This window comes from Polypterus senegalus, chromosome 5, assembly GCF_016835505.1.
Source record: "Polypterus senegalus isolate Bchr_013 chromosome 5, ASM1683550v1, whole genome shotgun sequence".
Classification (NCBI taxonomy): Eukaryota; Metazoa; Chordata; class Cladistia; order Polypteriformes; family Polypteridae; genus Polypterus; species Polypterus senegalus.
The window spans coordinates 86,168,761-86,191,229 of NC_053158.1; the positions used below are offsets into that span (position 1 = coordinate 86,168,761).

At 35.8% G+C, this 22,469-nt stretch overlaps 1 protein-coding gene across 5 annotated transcripts in view; it reads right to left on the reverse strand.

The window, feature by feature from the left end:
- LOC120530412 (cadherin-18) overlaps window positions 1-22,469 on the reverse strand; it is a 1,801,315-nt gene that overhangs the window by 1,778,091 nt on the left and 755 nt on the right. The window lies entirely within an intron of this gene.

The window sequence follows — 22,469 nt, forward strand, 5'->3', positions numbered from 1 at the left end:
GCAATTTTTTGTGGTTCATCTGGGCCCTGCGCCCCCCACACCCTGCCTAAATATCAAACTCCACCCACAGGCAGCAGCACTAGCCATTGCACCCTCTTGACACCTCAACTTTACTTTAGGCAACTCTTAAACACGAGTATACTTTTATGCTTTCGGATATTGTCTCTCTTGAAAATTAACTAGAAATTGTAAAAATGTACAATACATTACATGCAAATTAAGAGAATTGTGATCAGTACTGTTTTTCATATAATGGCTGAGGATGAATTAATTAATTAATTACATTTATATAGTGTGTCACACATGTGAGCTTAAAAGTCAATCAAAGGGACCAGGAAACGTCAATTCCACACAAGGCCAGGGGCACTAAACCTCTCTCTTTTCTCTCTTCCGACCAAAGACAAGAAATCCTTCCTGTCCCAGCCCTGAGGACATCACTTCTTGTCCTGGTCCCGAGGACGTCACTTCCTGTGAACCACCCATAAAAACCCCTCATCCTCAATACTTAAACAGTTGTGTTTTGGATCTAACCTGTACACATTTTACACTACTTTAAAGCCTTTTGCAGCCAGGGAAACTATACGGGTGGCTGCCCCAAACCTTTGTTGTGTGTCAGGATGTTTATTTCACAATTGCTACTCAAAGCGCTTTGCATAGACAGAAGGGAACCACTTCAAACACCACAAATGTGTAGCACCCACCTGGATGATGTGACAGGAGCCATTATTGCGCCAGCATGCTCAGCATACATTAGCTTTTAGGTGGTGAGGGAGTGAGAGAGATAACCAATTAGAGATAGGGAAGGATTTGGGGGACAGAAAGGACAGGGCTATGATGTTCAATTTAGCCAAGGCACTGGCATAAACACTAATATTTTTGAAAGCTGCCAGGGATCTTTAATTACTACAGAGAGTTAGGACCATGATTTTATAAAGGACAACGCCATGAGGGACCCATACACACGCACACCACAGGGTAAGCACCCTATGCTGGCCTTTTCAAAACCTCTTCAAGCAGCAACCCAAGCTTTATAAGATCAATCAATCAATCAACATTTATTTATATAGCACATATTCATACAAACAAAATGTAGCTCAAAGTGCTTTACAAAATGAATAGAAAAATAGAAGACACAATAAAAAAAAAAAAGATGGTCTCCCTTCCAAGTACAGGCCAGGCCTAAACAGGCTTAACTTAAGGTGATCTGTTCTGAAGTGCAGGTGGCATGGCTGCTGACATACTTTGTTGCAGAAATTAATTTACAGTTTGAGAATTGAATTCTGCACATCAGTATTCAAAACAGTGGACATTTAAAAATGCCCAAAGCACAAATATATAACACTGGAGGAAAGTGATTCTTGGTGACACTAGGTGAAAGAAAGTATGCACTTTTGTACAATCATTTGAAACAAACAGTATGAAATTAAAATATTTTGAGTTACTTTATGAAATTATTTGTGTAAGATCTAATAATACAGTATTTTTTTCTAAAAGACTTTTTAAGAGGTTTTCTGAAAAAGTTTGGTCTTTATTCAATATAATGTACTTGATATGTAAATTTCACAAATCAGATTGTATTGGAAAATGTAAAATATACAGCAGTTCAATACAGGCTCTACAACTTGCACACAAAATGAGAATTCTTATAACTAGTATGATATTTGCGTAAAAAAATGAACAAGAGTTTTGATCATAGTGGACATAAAAGTTAGTGGTCATTGAAGCCATACTGTAACAAGATGCTGTGTCACAATTTGATGAAACCTTCTCTGGTTTCAGTAAGATACCAAAATCAATCATCAGTTTTCCATTTTTTATTTAACATTTTCACTTTTTATACTGTTACTAAATTCACAAAATATGCTGCAACAGTGATATTATATTATCTTAAATTATGCTAAATAGAAATAACTCATGTCAGAAACATGTTAGAAAATATGGGGAATGATGATTGGAAATTTATCACATATTAGTATAATTTATTGTTTTTACAGAGAGCAAAAAATGGAAATTATAAAGGAGCAGCAGACTAATATACTGAGTGAATAATGAGGAGTAAACAAAGTGCTGATTGACACTTGACAATAGAAGCATTGTCATAAGGTCCCTTCAGCAGCACAAAAGCAGAATGGACTTATATTAACACAAATTAATCCATCTGTTTTGTTTTGAATCTGCTTAATTCACTTTAGGGTCATGGGAACACAAAATATTAGAAGAAAAAAGTGTAATTGGAGTTAGAGAATATTGCTAGATTTGCAATAACCTACATTTTTGAAGATTAATTAGAAGAGCTTGCTTGAGGGCAGTATAACTCATCAGATATTCAATTTGTAACAGGTGACAGAAAATTCTTACTTAAAGTGATCTCAGTGCTGGTATTAGAATTAGAAGGACAACATTTGCTACATCACTGTGTCCGAAGAAAGAAGATCTAAACAAGACAATTCAATATTGTTTCTCAATGGCCAAAATTAAACAAGTTATTAACTGGAGAGCCCTTTTCCTCTTTTAAGAATGCTATATCCTCGTTGATTATTCAATAATCTCTTCCACACTAACGCCTAAAAGATTTTATCTGACCCGATCATCTGATCCATTTTGTGTTCACTTTCCTTCCATCTTATAAATGACTTAAGCTTATCTTGACCGCTAGTTCAATGTCTAGCAGTAACACTGTGACATATATTAGCTTAACATCTGTATCTTTAAGATTATTTTGCAAAATGTTGATGTTTTTGTGTTTCCTTACATTAATTGCTTGGGAGTTGTTGTCCTTATGATGTTGGTATTGATGTTTTCATTTGTAAGACCTTCACCAAATCAAAATTTATGTAACTAGTGTTGTAATAGCAATCAAGTATATTATGATCGCTATAAAGAAAGCAACTTTAGTGACAGAACTCTATCTGTCACACATGTAAAGATATGGATTCTATACAAAACAAATATTGTGGTCCTAGTGGTCCAGATGCACAGTCAAGGCATCAGAATGCTATTGATAATTTTCTTTAGTAAAATGCAGGGAACAGCAATTGCGATTTTGAGATCAAAATTGCACATACATCGTGCAGATAATGGCGGATCAGGGTGTAATTGGTCCCCAGTTTTTGTTTGAAATCTAAATATTGTACACAATAAACTGTCTTCATTATGCCTATTTTGAAAGGAAATGAGGTGCTAAATTTGTGTGAAGATACAGTACAGTTTTTTCAAAACAAAAACTGTGGATCAGTTACACCCTGATGTCCCATTATCTGCACGATGGCTGAAATGATGTATGGGCAAAGTTAAGGAGATGAGCAAGCTGCTTATGAAAGAGGCTACCTCCTCTTGATCATTTATTAAAAAAACTGTTTATTGTACCTTAATTTAAAAAAAAAGATCACACTAATTTGAAATATAATTCAGTAAACAGAATAAAAATGCAACTTTACTCAGACATGAGTGTTTCCACTTTTCAGCACATTGTAATTCATTCTGCCAGTTTTATACTGAGCACTGAAGGCATGTTTTGTTTGATCAAACAACATTTTCAATTATAACTGATTTGCCTTTGCCTTTCATCAACCCTCTAGGCCAAAATTGATGTTGCAATTAAATTTTAAATTGGAAAACTTCTCCATTTACTTCACAGAATAAGAATTCAATGCTGTCTTCAAGTTTTTTTTACAAGAGTGCAAATACATAATTCCTAAAATATATTCCTACTTAGAAATATTAAGAAAAATCAAAAGAAAATGTGAAATACATGGACCACATAAAAGATTTGTTTCTTTTGTAATTTTTATTTTGCAGTAATTTAGGACAGAGGTTAACACTTAGGCCTTACAGTTCTATGTACCCAATGGGCCCAATTTTCCTACTTGTTGTCCTTAAGGAATGTAATTTTTCTTACTGTGCCTACTTGGATACTCTGGTTTAATTGCACACAACAATATGCCCCAACATTTACACTAGCATTAAAAATGCATCGGAAAAATATACAAAAAGTTTAATAGGTTAAGTTTTATTATAACACAATCGATTGTAACAGCAAACTTCTTTAAGCTAAACCAGTAGTATATCCTTGAGGTATAAAATAATGGAAGGACTGAAAATTTTGATTTTGTGTTGTATAATATGTTAGGTTGAATTATTATGTAAGTTATTTTAAATTTATGACATAGTTCCTTTCCTTGTTTGTATTAAGCTGTGAAACAACAGAGAGTTGAAATAAAATTATTAAACCAAAGCCAAGGGTGTGTTAAGATTTTAATTACTTTGGCTGTATCCATGTTTAATTATAATAGGTAGAATGGGTCACATGAAGTCTTAAATTTGTGTTTGCACACAATTTAGTTTCTAAAATGACATGAATTGTAAGTATAAATGTTACTGTTTGTAAAAAGTAAATAACATTTATGTGTATGAATTAAATTAGGGTTTTTAAATGTTAAATAGGCTCTGATGCCCCTATGATTAAAATAGTATGTTCCAATTAGGGGCGCTGAGACAGATATAAAGCCAGGCAGCTTTAGAATGAGAGTTAGATATTACTAGATAAACTTAATATTGGGTGATTAGAATATGTTTGGTGGGAAGTAACATGTTGGATCTTGATTACTGGGTACATTTAAAGCAAAAAATTAATTCCATCTAGCAGTATTTGTACTAAAAGATTGTTAGGGATATTCATTTTGGATGTATAAATATATACATATTGGATGTATAAAATATATACATATTGTAAGAGAGTCCAAAGACTGGTAGAGGGTTTTCAATTGAACAAGGGTCCTATTGACATGATAAGATTTCTATTTGGCCTTAAGGGTATCTGCTAAAATTAAACATCGATTTTAAAATAACAGTCAATCTGCTATTATGGCAGAGTCAGTTTTCTATGAATTACAATTTCAAAGCACTCTTTAGGAGAATCTTCTTTATTTTATGTTAAACATGAAAGTAAGTATAATGCAATCAGAATTACAGATAAAGCATGTATTTTTATACCTAAAATAATGGCAATTATGAATGCCTTGGAATGCATAAATAATGTTGAACGTAATAGAGTGGCTGTTTTAACAGCTACATTTTCACTTTCATTGATCTTATATTTTGTGAAATCTTCAGGCAGAATAGATCTACTATTGGACATTAAACCTCTTTCAACTCTCTTATGTATGAATCAAATAATTATCAATTTTTAAAAAAATTTATAGGAGGAAAATAACATTCCATACAATAAAGTCAAACTTATACAACAAATAAAACAACGCATTCCATACAATAAACTTATCAAAACAGAATTCATCCCCACCTCAGAGATGGAGAAGAAAGCCAACAGCTCTGGTGAACATTAACAACAAAGAAGGGAGAATGTCCTTTTCCCCAGTATAAATGCATGTTCTAAAGTTTTATTAATTAGATCTTGCCATATTTTAAAAAACGTTTTGAACAGATCCTCTTAGTGATTTTTTTCAGTTTCAAATAGTACAGAACATCAGTTAGTCACTGATGTTTAATAGGTTTAATATGTGGGTTGGGATTCTTTCAGTTAAACGGGATAAGTCTATGTGCTAGTAGTGTGCAATAGACAATTACAACCAATTTGTCTTTCTCCACTTTAAACCAATCCGGGAGTACAATAAACACAGCTGTTATTGAGTTAGGGGTGATTTTGACACCAAAGCTGTCAAAAAGGCATTTAAAGATTTTTCTACAACATGATGTTAATTTGGTGCGCTTCCAAAACATGTGAGGCTGGAATGAGATAATTGTGATCAATAAAATATTTTAAGTTGAATGATTGACTGCTTTTTGCTTATGGAGCTAGAGTGTATTCTATGCATGACTGCCTTCTCTGAGATACTAAGCAAAATGTCTTTTCCCCACCATACTCATATATTGAGGAGATTGCTGTCTTGCGTCTTCAAGACTGATCAGCATTTCTTCTAGAATAAAAATAAATGAGAGGTGTGGGATATTGGGCAGAATGTTTTTAGCAATTTCTGATTTAAAAGTAGTGGGAAAATTGTGGTGCTGGGAAGTTAAATTTGAAGCATAATTGTTCATAAGATGCAAAAATATTATCTACTGTATATACAGTTCTCTAAATGTTTTAATCCCTGACATTTTTCTAAAATTAAATACTGTGTTTGAAAGGGTTGAAAATGGTGATTATCATGTAGAGGTACAACAGATAAAAGCTTCTCTGTTTCCTGAATTGGTTCCATTTCTGAATGATTGATGGACAATTGGATTATTGGTATATTGACAATAATTAGTATTTATTGGGACACAAAGCAAGACATATAAAGAAGTACAGCATGATTTTACTTCTATTGCAGGCCAGGCTTGAGTATATTCATCAAGTTGTATCAATTTACATGACATTATAGCTTGTATACTTACTTCCCAGTAATAAAATTTAAAATTAGGTAGTGCCATGCCACCTTCTGCTTAAGGTCCTTATAAAGTCACCTTTTGAATGTGTAAATTTCTCAAATTCAAGACAAATGAGGTTATACTTGAGTTTAATTTCTTAAAGAATTATTTGTTAATGTAAATAGAGATGCTCTAATATAGAAAAAGGAGCCCGAGAAGGAGGTTCATCTTGACAATATTGATTCTCCATGCTAATATGAGATGAAGTGCAGACCATCTGTTAACATCTTCTTTGATTTTTTTTCCAAGTTGATAGCAAAATTGTTTTTAAAAAAAATCTTTATATTTCCTTTTTATGTTTACCCCTAGATATTTAAAGTGTTCTGCTAAAATAAGCTGATTTTTTGTGGCTTCCTGTATATAAAGGAGATATGGCAATGAAGAGACCCATACCATAACTGGCATTGAATAAAAGTGAAGTAGATTCTGAGGTAAAGTCAAATGTATAATCAAAAAATATGTTTAAATGAGTGGCAAATCCTATAAGAACACATGCATAAAGGAATATATTGTTTCAGCTGTAAATAGTGGATTGAGATAAAATTTAATATCATCATGAATCTAGAAAGGAACACATTATTATCAATAGAGAAAAATGTGGTTACTCTGGTTTACTTCAATATTACTTGTATATTGGTATTCATAGACCAGGAAATTTTGATTAATATGGTACAAAAAATTATATAATACAGCATTTTGTGATCTTTTGTTTGATATATAGTGAGTTTATTAGGAATATGAATAGAAATTTTCATCAAACCTTAAAGTAAATCAGTAATAAGGTAACTGAGAATAAAATGCATTTTTAGCAAACAAAAGCACTTTATTGATCATGTAAAATCTGCCAGTGATTTATCATTGGTTTTAGTCTGGGAACTTAAATTGCAAAGAGTCTCTGTTCAGTAGCTGGCAGCAATGGTTCATTATCCCAGTCTGCCAATAACTGGAAAAAAGAAGAATCAGCTGGTAAGAGGTAAGCATTCATAAGATTAAATGTTGCAAATGAAACAAGAGTTTTAACTAATGTGAGTACCATCCTCGATGCTCAGGTGTCCTAAATGAGATGAAACCTGGTTCCTTACCAGTGATGGAGGCCATAATGGAAGGACAGAGATGGATTGGTGTCCCAACTGGGATGGGAGTTTGTACTTTTCTCAGAATGGAGACCTGTTCAGAAATACAGATGATGGCTGCTTCACATTGGGTCATAGTCTCCCCAATTACACATGATGTAAGTATCCTATTGGCAGGACCACATATGGATAGCCACATGACAGGATGGGAATTGTAATCTTGTGTGTCAGCTCTGTCGGGGTTCTTGAGTGCTGCGAGGAGCACTACCCCCTTTTTGGAGGGATTCTATCTGATCCTGAAGTGTTTCCATCATGAACAGCACTGGAAGTACTCCCAGGTCAGGCATAAAATAGGACAATTTTCCTGCTTCAGAAGTTAGAGTGAGTAGGAGGTCGATGAGAGTATGTTGCAGGCGTGGAAGATGGAAAAAAAAGCTTGTGTCTTTGTTATATTATCTGAGAAGGAGAAAATGTAATACCTGTGAAGGTACTGGCTTAAATTAAGCTCCTTATATTTGAACCTGCGTTTTGTAGTTGTGTCTACTGTTTGGGGCTCAGTGGTGCCCATATCTGTTTATGCATTTTTCCATCCTTTTTTAACTGTATGAATAAATTGGCCAATTTTTTTTGCATGACTGAAAGCAATGGTTTTAATTTATGCTAAGTTGCAGTACAAAAATAAAAAATCAGAAAAATTCCTGTGGAGCTATTAAGGGAAGCTTCTTTCTCCATTGGACTGCATGGATTAAACAAGTCAGAGTGTCAGCCTAGAGTAGATGTGTGCTGGAGGTAAAAGGTCAGTTTTTTGCTGTTTAAGTTGTAAACTTTCACAGTTCATAACACACTGACTTTAAACAGGTGTGAAGGACAGCCCGGTCCTATGCCCGGCAGGGACGCCCCTGCTGCTTATATTCTGGGGGAGCCATCATGGGCAGTCCAATACCTCCCCCGGGATGCTTGGTGGCAGCCTCCTTGGCTAACGGTGATTCCTCAACCACCCGCAGGGCTCCATGGGAGATGGAGTCTTCCACAGCCTGGTAGGGGCTCGGATAGCTGCTAGGGGGAGCTGCATGGACTCAGCAGCCTGGCTGGATGAATCTTCAGCCCCACCCGGAGGTGCAATTAGTACCAGGTGGTCAAGCACCAGGAACACTTCCGGGTGGGTTATAAAAAGGGCCAGCCACCACCACTCAGGGAGCCAGGGTCGGGAGGAGGAGGACTATGCTTGTGGAGGAGTGGTGTTATTGGAGAAGAGTGTTTGGTTCTGTTGTGATTGCTGCTTGGGACTGTGTATTGCCTGTGGGTCACAGGGAAGACGTGTGCCCACGGGTGAAGAAAAATAAAAATCTTGTTTGTTTTAGACGTGCCTCTGTGTCTTTCTGTGTCCGGTCAGGCGCCTATGTAGCGCCTTTTTGTTACACAGGCTAATACTGATGAAAACCTGGTAGTTCCTGAGCCAACCCTGAACTGTGTGCCAGTCTATCATAGGATACACTTATACTAGCACCAATATGGTGCCAAATTAGAATCAACAATTAGTAACCCTTTAGGATTAATGATACTTAAAATGCATCTGTTAGTCACACACTGTTATGTAATAAAACCTTACCAAGGACTTATTTTGGTCTTAAAACCATCTGCAAAACATCAATAAAATGGTCATTCATCTCTGTGCAGTATAAACAGCTTGTGAAGTGTTATTAAAATTGTTTGTTAATACGAAAGCTTCATTTGATCTCATTACGCATTAATTAAGGATTGTGCTGAAGTATGCAATATTAAGAAACAAATTTCTTCCACCATGTGTAGATATTCTAGTGTGTCACATTGCACACAAGTATATAAACACTACTATTTGTAAGTGTTAAAACCAAAAGAAGCCTTTGTTGATGTCTTGGTACATGACAGCATGTGAATAACAGATTGATTCTACAGTAGGTAGTAGCTAATCTCAAGTGTTACCCAGCTATTAGCTTAATCTGTGCTTCTTCTGGATATGTGAGGAAATGTGGAGAGATGTAGAGAAAGACATATACAGACACAATGAGGACATGCAGAACATGCCACAAATGCATTAACAGCTACTATGATAAGAATGATGATTCTTTATTATTTAACCTTTTAGGTTGCTTGCTCCGTTTATAATTAAAAATAAAACACATAGTAAATCTCAATAAGCAATACATTAAAAATAAGGGATACTATTTGACATTGAAATTCTTGGGTTTGACGGCGTGCAAGCATTCACTACATGTCACCATCAGAATCAGACATATTTATGGAGCAATTACTCCAACTAACTAATAAGATAATTAAGAAAAAAATGAGTGATTCTTGAATGTTTTTTAAACCATGCTTGCTAGTTTCAAATTATGATTTCAATGTTACACTAATTTGAATAATATCAAGTGACACCTTAAAAATGAGCCAGCTTTAGAAATAATCACTAATTGCTCTACTTCTGCATAATTTACTTTAATTTGCTAAACTGATTTGAAAGTTTAGGGTTTGTTTTTTTTTTTCCATGTGTGCATTTACTCCAGCATTATTTTGGGTAAAGTATACTGGGGTATAAAATAAAAATAAATAGTAAAATCACTTTAATAACTTAACAATATTATAATGTCCATAGCAAGCTCAGCTCATCATAATTACTTTTTCTAATTTCTAATATCAATGACATGATAATTGTAATTCCTTATCTAGAAAAAATGTGCATGTGCAGCCTGAACATTTCAGTTATACATTGGTGCTTGAAGAATAGGGCCCTTCTAAATAACCCTTTCATTGATTTTTTGTGATGCAATTTGAATTTGTAATTCTTGCTGTTTTTGAGAAGTCATCACCATTATTATGAATCACATTGATTAGTTATGTACAATGCAAATTTCTGGAAGATTATTTTTACCAAAATTAAATGCAATCCAAGGAGTTAGCTACATTGATATGCAAGTGGGACATTTTATTTGGCATAGTTTTATCATGTCATAATCAAAAACAACAAACGAAACAATCAATTGTTTTTCACTTTGGCAAACAATTTTATTGTCAGTTTGAAATGGAAAATAAAAGTGTATTGCATTTTAATTCATGTTCATAGACCACATGTCAAAACTAAAGGAATGCAGCCCCCCTGTGTGTATTGTATTTCAATTTGAGACGATGCTTTAATCGTGCCAAAACTGAAAGTAATGAAAAAGTAATTTGCATCAGCAGGTGAGTTCCACTTTGTTTAGTCAATATGAACTGTACAGTGGTGGTTTACAGTATATCCTAGAAAGAAAATATAAGACTTTTTTGGGCAAAACTGGATCACGCAACAGGATAATCCGTCTTAAGTACTGCAGAAGATCTTCAGAAGAATTGCTGAAAATGATTGGAATGTGTATTAATAAATCTTCTACCGTAAATCTTTATTATAAGAAAAAGTGCAACATTATTCCTCCATTACAATGTAAAAGACACACTCGGTACATACAGAAAATGATTGCTTCATGCTATCTATTTTAAATGCTTTTGTACAAGATACTGAACCATGGGTCTACATTCTTTGTCTACATGGGGTTGCCTTATTTTCTACTTACCAAATAAAAAGTAATGCAAAATACTGATTATTCATTGTGTCTTCTATTTTTCTATTCATTTTGTAAAGCACTTTGAGCTACATTTTTTTTTTGCATGAATATGTGCTATATAAATAAATGTTGATTGATTGATTGATGTGTACTTTGCCCAATGAGATTACATATTTGTGTAATTTTATGTGTCAGTGAATATTAGAGGATTATTAGTCATGTTCTGATTTGTTAAAGCATAGAATTTTAGAGCAGTGCATACAAGACTGTACAGTTACCTAAACAGCAGACAATGTATTTTTAATTGTAGGCATTCCCTTTCTATATTTATGTCCAATAACAGTAAAAAATGTGAAAATGATTAAAAATGAAAAATATGAATTGTTTATTGTTATGACAGAGAAAGCGACTTGAGCAGTTTGAAAGATGGTTATGCTGTTAATGAACCTTAGTATCTGCCTGACTGTGCAGTAATGCAGAAGGTAGAAGAAGAAAGAAAACAATTTTAAGAAAAAGACCTATATATACAGGTATATTTGTGTATATATATATAGTGTACACTGTATGTATGTGTGTGTGTGTGTGTTAAAGCTGTAGACCATCTGCTAAGTGTCAGAGAGATAAAAGCATAATGGATTTCCTTTAGATACTGACCACCTTTTATGAAATGATCATGACTCTCATTTCTATACACATATCCATATCTTTACAGATAAGGCAAGAAGAAATCCCTCTCTGCATTACTCATTTTTTCCTTTTACACTAAATGAGTCAAATGGTGTATCAGAACTGGTATTCTTAAATCACAGGAGACAAAATACCACCAAATTGGGCAGAGGTCTATGTACTAAAGATGTGAAAATGTGCCTCTTGGTACCTTCTGTGTTTTTTGATCTTAGATGGATTATATCCCACTCTTTATATATAGGATTATATAGTCTTAAGATTGAAGTATACAGCAACTACAGCCCTTTTGTTATTACCTAAATGTAACTTAAACCTAATTCCATTCATTTAAATAAACTGATGTCATTTAGAGCACATTACATTTTTCATGTTTTGATTTGAATGTCTGGCTTAAGAGTTCATATACATTCAGTTACAAACAAAGGTACCTGGAAAAACTAAACTGACCTTGCAGACTTCTTCTAATGCACTGGTAGGTATCCTATGCAATACAGTTTTTGTCCTTAGCATGTGCTGTAGAAAACTTAATTGAGATTAAAAGGAACTGAAAATGGATGAATGGTTATTTGTGTTTACCCTCATTGAATGCCATCTGCCAAATATAATTTGCTTTAGCGCAGCTGTTATAACATACAAAATATTAACATAAAGTAGAATGGTGTTTAAAATAGCTTTCTTTATGATATTTGTAAATTCATGTTAGATTAATTGATACAGAGGAAATAAAGTGGCCAGAGAATATTTATTTGGCAGGCAAACTTTATTATGAAAAGTACAGAATGTAGGCTTTTACAAAGAATAATTAATATTTTGTTTAGCTTAGTCTGACTTTATACAAGGCCTGAGTTGAGTGCATTAACTCATTATGCATTAGAAAAATGCTTTGTAATGCTTGGCTCCAGTGGGAAAAGACTGTTCTTTGCTTCCAATCACATTACCCCCATTTTTGCATGATGATGGAATGAATTGTCATACCTTGTCTGTCTTTACACCCTAAAGGATAAGATTAAATAGATTATTACTTAGAGCCTGTATATATCATAGTCCCTTAACATGTCTGCAAACATCAGGTGGGATACTTCTTCAAAAATAAGTGACAACTGAAACATAATTAATATATCATACTTCATAGGTTTATAACAAAATAACTTCAATGTTTGTAGATCAACTATTGAATTTTACTATGCATTGACAACCTTTTTTAAACATTTCAATTTTATTCACCCATTTTCATTATTTGTAATTATTAAATATTACATTTCAATCTTCATTTATTCTGTAGCTTACAAAAGGAGACTGAAAAAATTGGTCCTGGAAGGCCATAGTGGCTGCAGGTTTTTGTTCCAGCCCAATTGCTTAATTAGAAACAAATCCAAAATTCCATTTGCATATCTTATTGTTAGAGTTTTCATTTTTACAAGACATTCTTATATTGTAGATTTTTTTCCTTTCCAAGGATATCATCCTTGTGAATTTCCCCTTGGGATTGATAATGTTTATCTAATCTTATCTACTCCATTCTAATCTAATCTAATGATTTGTAGCCTGAAGCTGGTGAGTAATTCTCAGTCCTGCATTTTTTTCCCTTCAGCTGTCATCCAAGTACTTTATTGAACCAGGTAGTTTACAATGAAAACATACAGGTGTAAATGGAAGCACATTAGACAGGGAAATGTTGATTTCTTTTTCATTTGCATCCTTTGGCTAATAATGATCAATTAAATACAGTGAAAGCAATTGTTTAAGACTAAAGTATTATTTTTATTATTGTTTTCTTTATTATCATTGCACATATCTAGTACAATGAACTTTACTGTGCAATTCCTGAAAAATGAGGTTCTAAGCTTGGGTCACAGAGTTATACAGGAGACTTGAAAGGGACCAGGTTTCCAAGGTACAAAATCTTTATTGCTGACTTGGCAGGTACAAACACAAGACTTTATTCTAAAGGGGATTATCAACAGCAGAAAAGCACACAGATTGCTACTGTTAAATGTGGCGGTCCAGCTCCCCTCTCCAGGTCAAAAGAACACAAAGTCTTCTTCATCAAGCAGGTTCAGTGGTTCGGAAGCAGCGACTGGAGCAGACGCAGTCTGAGGGAGAGAGGACAGAAGAGTGAGCCGTTAAGTTGACCAGGGCTCAGTCTTTTAAATGTTCTAAACCTCATGCAAGAAGCATGTTGCACGGTAAGCCTACAGCTGATCCCCCAAAGGGAATGGGCAAGAGTGTGTTTGTTTGTCACTGAAATACTGTTTAAGAGGGGGTTTCTGAAGGGCAGTTATGTTTCTTTCCCATAGGTTTACTGTTTAACAGAGAGACAGCTTGCAGTTAAGACAGTAAGAGTTTACAGGTGGCAGCATTATGCAGGAGGAAAAAAAGAGCAGGGGGAACTACTGAACTGCACATAAGCGACGTTCACTGCCATTATGGATATCTAACCAGTGGTGACACTGATCACAATATATATCTATGGGAGTGAAGGTCTGTGATATGGTTTGCATATGTGTAGCTCCAGAACCACAAAGGAAGAAAATGGGTCACATATCTTAAAACAGATTTTTAATTCTAAGCGTTCAACAGCCTATCAGGTGTCATCATCAGAGGAAAATGATTAGAAATACTGGAATCAAAGGCACTATTTAGCAAGTGAGGGGAGGAGGTGGGGGGATAAATAAGGTAGAATTAAGAAGGTTATTGCTCATAAAGTCTTTTTTATTATTTGGATGTTCTTCTTTTTAAGCCTGAATATGATGGGTTCAAGTCCAAGTGTTTGTTAATGGTGTTTTCATTAGAGAGCCATGATTGAGCCAACTCTCTGGCACTCTTGGTATTGCCCCTGAATTTTACTTGCACAGTGTCCCAGTTAAACGTGTGCATTGAAACTTTTATGTTTATATATCATAGAACATGAGTCCTTCCTTCTGGCAGCATTGCAGTGTTCCTGTATATGTTTTGCAAGTGTTCTAGATGTTTGTCTCACATATGGGCGTGCATTGCATGGAATGCTGTAAACAACATTTCTTGCTTTTGGCATTGAAAAGGACAGTCTGTAAAAGTATCTGTCAGTTTTGTACACTATCTTGATCCCATATCTGGACAGGACGCATGCTGTAGTTTCTGACACTCTATAATTATAAGGGAGGATGTGGTAAGTATGATGCGGGACAAAGTTGGAGTTGACTGTTGGCTGATGTCTGGGGCATCTTCTATATAGGCATTGTTTGATAAATGTCTTGGGGTAGCCGTTTGAGGTGAACAGACACAAAGGATAATGTCTTTCATTCTTTCTTGTGTCCACTGTGTTACAATGAGTGTTAATCCTTTTGAACAAATTCCTAAGCACAACTCCATTTATGCAATGAAGGGTGGTTGCTTGAAAAGTGTAGTATTTTGTCTGTATAACATTCCTTATGATAAACACTCATAATTACACTGATGTGGTTACCTCTTTCAATGGAAATGTCAAGGAAATTGATGCATCCGTTCATTTCTTTTTCCATCGTGAATTGGACTGCAGGGACTACTGAGTTGATGTGGTTGTAGAATTCATTCAGCTGGTTATTTTTTAATATGATGAATGTGTTGTCGATGTAGCATTTCCAGAGTTTAAGTTTGCACTGACTTAGAGCCATGTTTTTGCTGCATAACCAGTTCAGCTGAGAGTCCTGATAACAAACATCCCTTTGGCGTGCCTTCTTTCTGTGTACAGTGGAACCTCTGTTCACGAACATCTCAAAACACGTACAAATCGGTTTACGACCAAAAAGTTCGCCAAACTTTTGCATCTGTTCACGACCACAGACTTGGTATACGAATAAGCCAGTTTCCCTTTCGGTTTGTGCACACCGATGATTTCTGCACGTGTTCAGTCGCTCCCTGTGCATTCCCTGTGTAGTGAGCCAGAGAGAGAGAGAGAGACACACACACACACGCACACACGAGAGAGACACTCACACACACAAACACACGCAAGACAGAGAGAAACAGACACACACGCGTGCAAGAGAGAGAGAGACACACACACAGGCAAACGCGAGAGAGAGACACACAGACACGCGCGCGCAAGAGAGACACACACACAGATGTGCGCACGAGAGAGACACACACACCCATGCACACGCGCGAGAGAGAGACACACATCATTTGTGCACACGAGAGAGAGACGGCTGGCCGCATAAGGCCGAGAAGGCAGTTAAAGAATGCGCCAGGCTTGTTTTTAAAGAGACAGATCCGAGCATTGTTTTAACCTCTTTGTATTTAATGAAGACTATTTTCTATTGGATTTTAACCTCCACTTCACTTCTGTTTACAGCGATCAGTTCGTAGCGTGCATTGTTGCAATATTACTTTTCTTGGTGGTTGATAAAATTACAGATTTTTCAAATGTTCATTTTTTTCCCTGTGCTTAAAACTCATTAAAAATAAGTGTTTTTAGCGAGCGGTTTGTAGCGCTATAGCGCGAACTCTTGTAGTGTTCGTTTTCTCTGTTGCTCAAGGTTTTTTTAGTGTTATTCAGTGTTTTTTTACATTTAGTTTACTATTATGCTGTCGTATAATTAACTATATTTGTACTTAAAAATCTTTTTAAAAAAATATTTACATACAGTTCGTATGGTCTTTTAGAGTTTTAGAACGAATTATGGTCGTGAACCGAGGTTCCACTGTATACTATTTTCCATTAAAATGTTTTTTTTTTGGCAAAGTGATATTACATCCACACTGTCCTTTGTGGTTATTTTCATTCATGCTGTTATGGTGGGGTCCTTGTTTAGTTTTGTCTGTAAAGTATCTGTGGCCAGATGAATTGGGATTGTAGTATATAATGACACAACTTCAAAAGAGATCATGATCTCATCATCAACAATAGATATATTCTTCAGGCAGTGTAATGCCATCTCAGCACTATTAACAGAATCATCTGAGTCATATGATAAATGTTTGAGCATGGTTAAAAAGTCTTTTAGATAAGTTGTAAGCTATTTCACCTGTTAGGCTGTCCACAGGTCTTAATTTTAAGGGGTCTTGTAGATTTTTCGGAAGCTGTTGAATTCTGGACAGATCACTTCATTCAATTTCATTTTATAGTAATCTTGTAAGTTTAAACGGTTGTTATTTCAAAGTTTACCCAGGGTAGTGTTGATTTCAGGGTGGTTTTTGCAGGGTCGCTGGTTAATTGCTTGTAAGTACTGATGTCAGAGAGAGAGCATTTTCTCTGTTGCTCATGACATATTGCTCTTTGTCCAATACAACTGACCCACTTCCTTAAGATACATGGTTAATTTTCTCCCTTTGTGCTAGCTACAAATATATAAATATATATTTACTAGTATAATATAAAATAACAAAGAAAGCAGTGTTTAAAGTATACAGGCAACTATAAAGCAAACAACTGCAGCAATCAAGGCTATTAATGGTAGGGTATGCCATTAATATTGGGGAATCATAGCAACTGAGACAACTAAAATAAAGTAAAAAAATGTTGCTTGAGCAATAAGTAATTCAACAGCAATAATAGACTAAGAAGTTGGATTGGGACAAAAACCTGCAGCCACCATTGTCTTCCAGGACCCACATTGCAAACCCCTGCCTCAGAATGTCTGGGTGTAAATTTTAAGCATTGGATAACACTTGTAATTCACATTTAAACTTGTTGATCCTTCAGTAAGTTATCCATTTCAGAAGTCAGGTGTGAGAGAATTATATAGAGGAAACAAGTATTTTGGTTTGCAGTGCACATTAAAATATATAACCATTTGTTTTTCTAATATCATGAAGAGACTGTTGAAATGGTCAAGTAAACAAACACAATGTTCCAGTGGGACTGTTCAAGAAACTAGTTGATGTAATGTTCTTTCATGCATCTAGTAAGACTTGCTAGTTGGCATGTATACAGTTTTCATAAGAGAATAAGAGCCGAATTCAAGTGATACTGAAGAACAAAGACGTACTGTAATGGGTAGGGGGCATGCACTGCACAATTAACCACATGGATTGGAACACAAGTGCAACAGGTGACACCTCAGCACCACACTGAAGAAAGACTTTTATTTTAGGCTGTTTGTGCTCAATGCTATATCATCTCATGTATTTTAACCAAGCATTAATGCAGCATTGTTATGCAAATTCAGTTAATCATTAAATGGACCTCTGCCCTTATTATTTTGATAATTCTGTAACAGACTACTATGATGAATGCTCTGTGGTCCCCAGCTGGGACGCCCAGGAGGACCAGAGGAGGGCTTGTGCCTCCTCCAGACCGCGAGGGGGCGTCCGTCCTGGTTATGTTGGGGGCCTCGGGTACAGGGCTTGGAAGCCCAACCCTGTAGGGGCACGTGGCCACCGCCAGGCGGCGCCCAGGTACCTGAGGAACCCTGGAGCCCAGCACTTCCGCCACACCAGGAAGTGCTGGGGGGAAGACGACAGGGGACACCCAGACGGCTTCCGGGTGCGCAGCCGGCACTTCCGCCACACTGGGGTGTGGCTAGGACTGATTGCCGGGAAGCAGCTGGAGCCCATCCAGGTTCCCATAAAAGGGGCCGCCTCCCTCCAGTCAAGGCGGAAGTTTGGTGGAAGAAGGACGGAGCTGGAGAGAGGACTGGAGGCGGCCAGAAAGGCATTGTTTGACTGTAAGGCCTGGACTTTGGGGGATCGGTGCTGGTGGCACTGGGGATTGGAGTGCACTTTAAATTTGTATATAGTGTAAATAAACAGTGTGTTGGGTGAACTATGTTGTCCGTCTGTCTGTGTCTGGGCCAGAGTCCACAGCTCCCTTCTTCAGCATTTGCTGACAAATAAATTAAAGAAGCAATGGAGAAGCGTCCTCCTGCCTGATTACTGACTCAAATAAGGATTTATCAAACATGTCTGAGTAGAGGACAAGTAGTTTTCTTTAATTAATAAGTTGCTTTCTTCTACACAGGTTTGTCATATACTGTACAATTTTACTTGACTAACAAAAATGCAGACTTATTTCAAAAAAGTATTATTAGCCTTGAGGTACAGAATAAGGGAAACATATTCAGCATTTTCCAGATCCATTTATATCTTATTCTCAATCTCTAACACCTTAAACTTTTTAAAGGCAAAAAATCTGCAGGTTCTTGAGCCTTTGTTCAATAGGTAAGTAGACGTATAAGCCTAAATGTGTAACAGTACAGTAGGTGCAAGGTAAGGTCCATTCCTAAAATTTGGGGATGCGGGACAAGTCATCCCCATAAACCAAGGGTGATCAACATCGGTTCTGGAGGGCTGCAATCACTGCAAGTTTTTTGATCCAACCCAGTTTCTCAGTTAGAAAATAATGACACTTTAGTGTTTTAGCTCTGAAATGTCAGGATATTGTCAGAAAATGGTTAGAACGAAAACCTGTAGCCTCGGTGGACCTCCAGGATCAGAGCTGGGCATCCCTGCCCTAAACCATCTAGATCTGCTAACATGTGTTTCTGGAATATGGAAGGGAAACTGGTATACACAAAGAAAAACACCTGAACGTATTATAATTATAAACATCTGCTTTTTACCCTATGTTTATGCACATCAGAAAGTGAAGCATTTTTTAATCTACAATATTTCATTTTTTGCTACTTTTTTTGCTAAAATATCAGCTGTCAAACACTAAGTATATCAAAGTAAATTAAAATGCAGACACTTGGACCCAAATGACAAAAGCTTAATAAAAGAACTTAAGCAATGATCTGATCTTGTCCATTCAGTTATTTGGTAACATTCTCATCTAATTCAGGGCTACAGGGAGTTGGTGCATATCTGGGCAACATTGGGTGCAAGGCAAGAATCAATGCTGGATAGGTTTGCAGTCCATTGGAGGCACACTCACACATGCACCCATGCTTGACATAGATGGCAAATTTTGACCCACAGATAAACTAGACACATATAGATGTTTTGAAATGTGGAAGGAAACATGCATGCAAGATGATGGGACAACATACAGTCTGCACAGCCATTGAACCCAGGACTTAAGCAGTGAGGTAGCCACCCAGTCAACAGTCATTAGATATTTGAATTTGAATATTGGTGTACCATATTTTTGGTTACTGGAACAGGTGGTAAGAAGCCAAGGCTTAAAATTGTTAACATTAAACCCAATAATTTTTCTATGGCAGCTGTCAAAACTAATCTATGCAGGTGTTAGTTATGAAAGCCTGATTGGTTAACAGATTGTTTTTATTTTGTTTCAAGTTGTTTTTTCCATTTATAATTGTGTGGGTTTTTTGTCAGCTTAAATATCATTTATTGAAAATTTACATTAATGCACATTTATTTGGTGATATTTTTCTCTAATTCTGCTTTGTTTTGGTTTAATAAGATATTCAAGTGCACGCAAATTGCATACAAGAAATTACATTCATAGTTTTGCTTAATACATTTTTTCAGTAATGTAAATGCAGAAAACAATGCCAGATTATACTTTAGTTATTTGAGTGTCATGTAATTATTTCTGTCTCATGATTTTTTGTACAGTGCATAAATATACACATTCAACTACAACTGCAGAACCGCACAGAACATGCAAATGTGATTCTTTTATTTTACTGCTTAAATATAAAATGATATATTTTGATGTAATACAGTGCGTTCACTTTTTATTGTCAATTAAGTTGCAGGTATAGTGTAATGAAGTTAGTATGTGCACATATTTTTTCCCTTAGCTGAAAAAGATACCTGCAACAGGAGGAGTTTATGAAACTGGAAAAAGAATATGGTGAGATTTACAACAGAAATATTATGCAGCCCAATAAATTATTAGAATTACTACAGAGATAAATATGCACAGAATCCTTCTCCTTTTATGCAGCATGAATTTAAACTTAATCCGCCCCTAGGTATCTTATTTATGGAATGGGTCTTTTTTCATTAACAGTGAGTCACCACTGTGAATAGTACATTTGACTCCTGCCTTAGTTTTTTTTTTTTTCCTTCTTCTTTGCAGACACAAAGCTCCCAGTAGGAGTAGTCTTAAAAATAAATCTAATGGAACCGCAGCGCCACCCCAGGAAAAAAGAAAAGGAAGGCATTGAGAAAAGGAAAAGCAAAACAAAAATCCCACGCAAACTCCAGCAGACCAGTAGAAAACAATTATGCTTTTAAAGTCAAAGCAAAGCCATTCAGGCAGAACTTCCTCCAGTCAGAATCCTTTGTGCCTTGCTGGTATGCCTCACTGTGAAATCCCTATCAGAATGAGCCCCCTAATGGTCTAAAGTCTCTATCAAAATAAATGAACTATATTTCCAAGGAGCCCTCTGTGCCATGTAGAGACAAAATTACTTTCTAAATGAGTGAGATTAGTATAGCAGACAGGCAGCTAAACACTCATAGATGCTATTAAACCGTAGTGGATAACACAGTGTCGGGAAACAATTAATTGAGCACTGACTTCAAGAAACTGTAAACAAGTCTGCTTAAATACTCTCACTGCAGATTAACTTGGAGAACAAGTATATAATACATTGGCAAAATTGCCAACAGAGGAATGCATTTGTTGTCTTTAGAAGCACTGTGTTACTAAGAGCACAATGACTATTGGAGGGCAATTATTTAGGAGTTCAGCTGCGGTCTCTATTCCCCTAACCTGTGCAGGATGACATCTTCAGTGTTTAATGAGCTTTTATTACTGTTTCTGTTAAACATAAGATAAACCTGTTCCTCCATAAAGGCAAGTAAAACAAAAATAAATGAATGATCTTTCCTCTGTATTATAGACAATAATTCCTAATAATAGCAATGACAACAAAATCTCAGTGCTAAGTTGTGATATATACAATGGATATTGTGACACAAACAATTCATAATATACTGACTTGTAGATTATTTGAAATATATAGAACTATCATTTCAACTTCATCTTTTTTCTTAGCAACACAAGTTCCATTGCTTAGTTTTTGCATTTGTATTTACAGAGCTCTGTATGCTTGGGAAATAGCAGCAGCAGCAGCAAACCATATTAACAGTCATACTTGCAGGTTGCAATCAGGAACATAATAGTGAAAATACTTCTATATTTTTGCATCATCAAATTGCACACTGTGCTGGTATGATAAGCGCTACCAGATTTTTACTTGCGATATTCAGTTCACAGCAGCAACACAATCTCTACGTGACATTCAGAGCAATTGCTGCTTGCAGTGGGGGTAAAAAAAAGAAAGCATGAGTAGCTGAGTAAATTCTTTCTTCTGTTAAAACCATATAGAAACATGTGAAATCTTTACCCTCCAAAGTTACAATGCTTTCTTTTTTTAGCCTTGATTTGCATTCAATGAAAGAAGAGAGTGAGACAGAGAGAAACAAAAAAGAAAGAAGATTCAAGTATTTGCAATGACGGCAAAGCAACTGCCTGTTCCTTTCTTGTGGATCCCTTTAAATGAGAGCATGGTAATTGTTTCCGTGCTGAAGCAGCATATTACAAGTTTACCTGTAGCAACAGCAGGATATTCAGTTCACTGTCAAATTCAAGAAAGCTGTCTAGCAGACAGGATTGCAGTACTCATCTCCCACGAAAAGAGAAATGAATCAATCAGCATATCCGTAAATGAGCTGGCAGACTTTTGCATGTAATGAATGTCTGTCAGCTCTGCACTATACTTACAATGCATATGAAGTTTAGGATTTCAAATGTGCTGTTTAGGACAAATTGGAAATGACGTGTATGGTATATTGTAGTGTAGGGTAGTTAATTGCACCAGTGTGCACA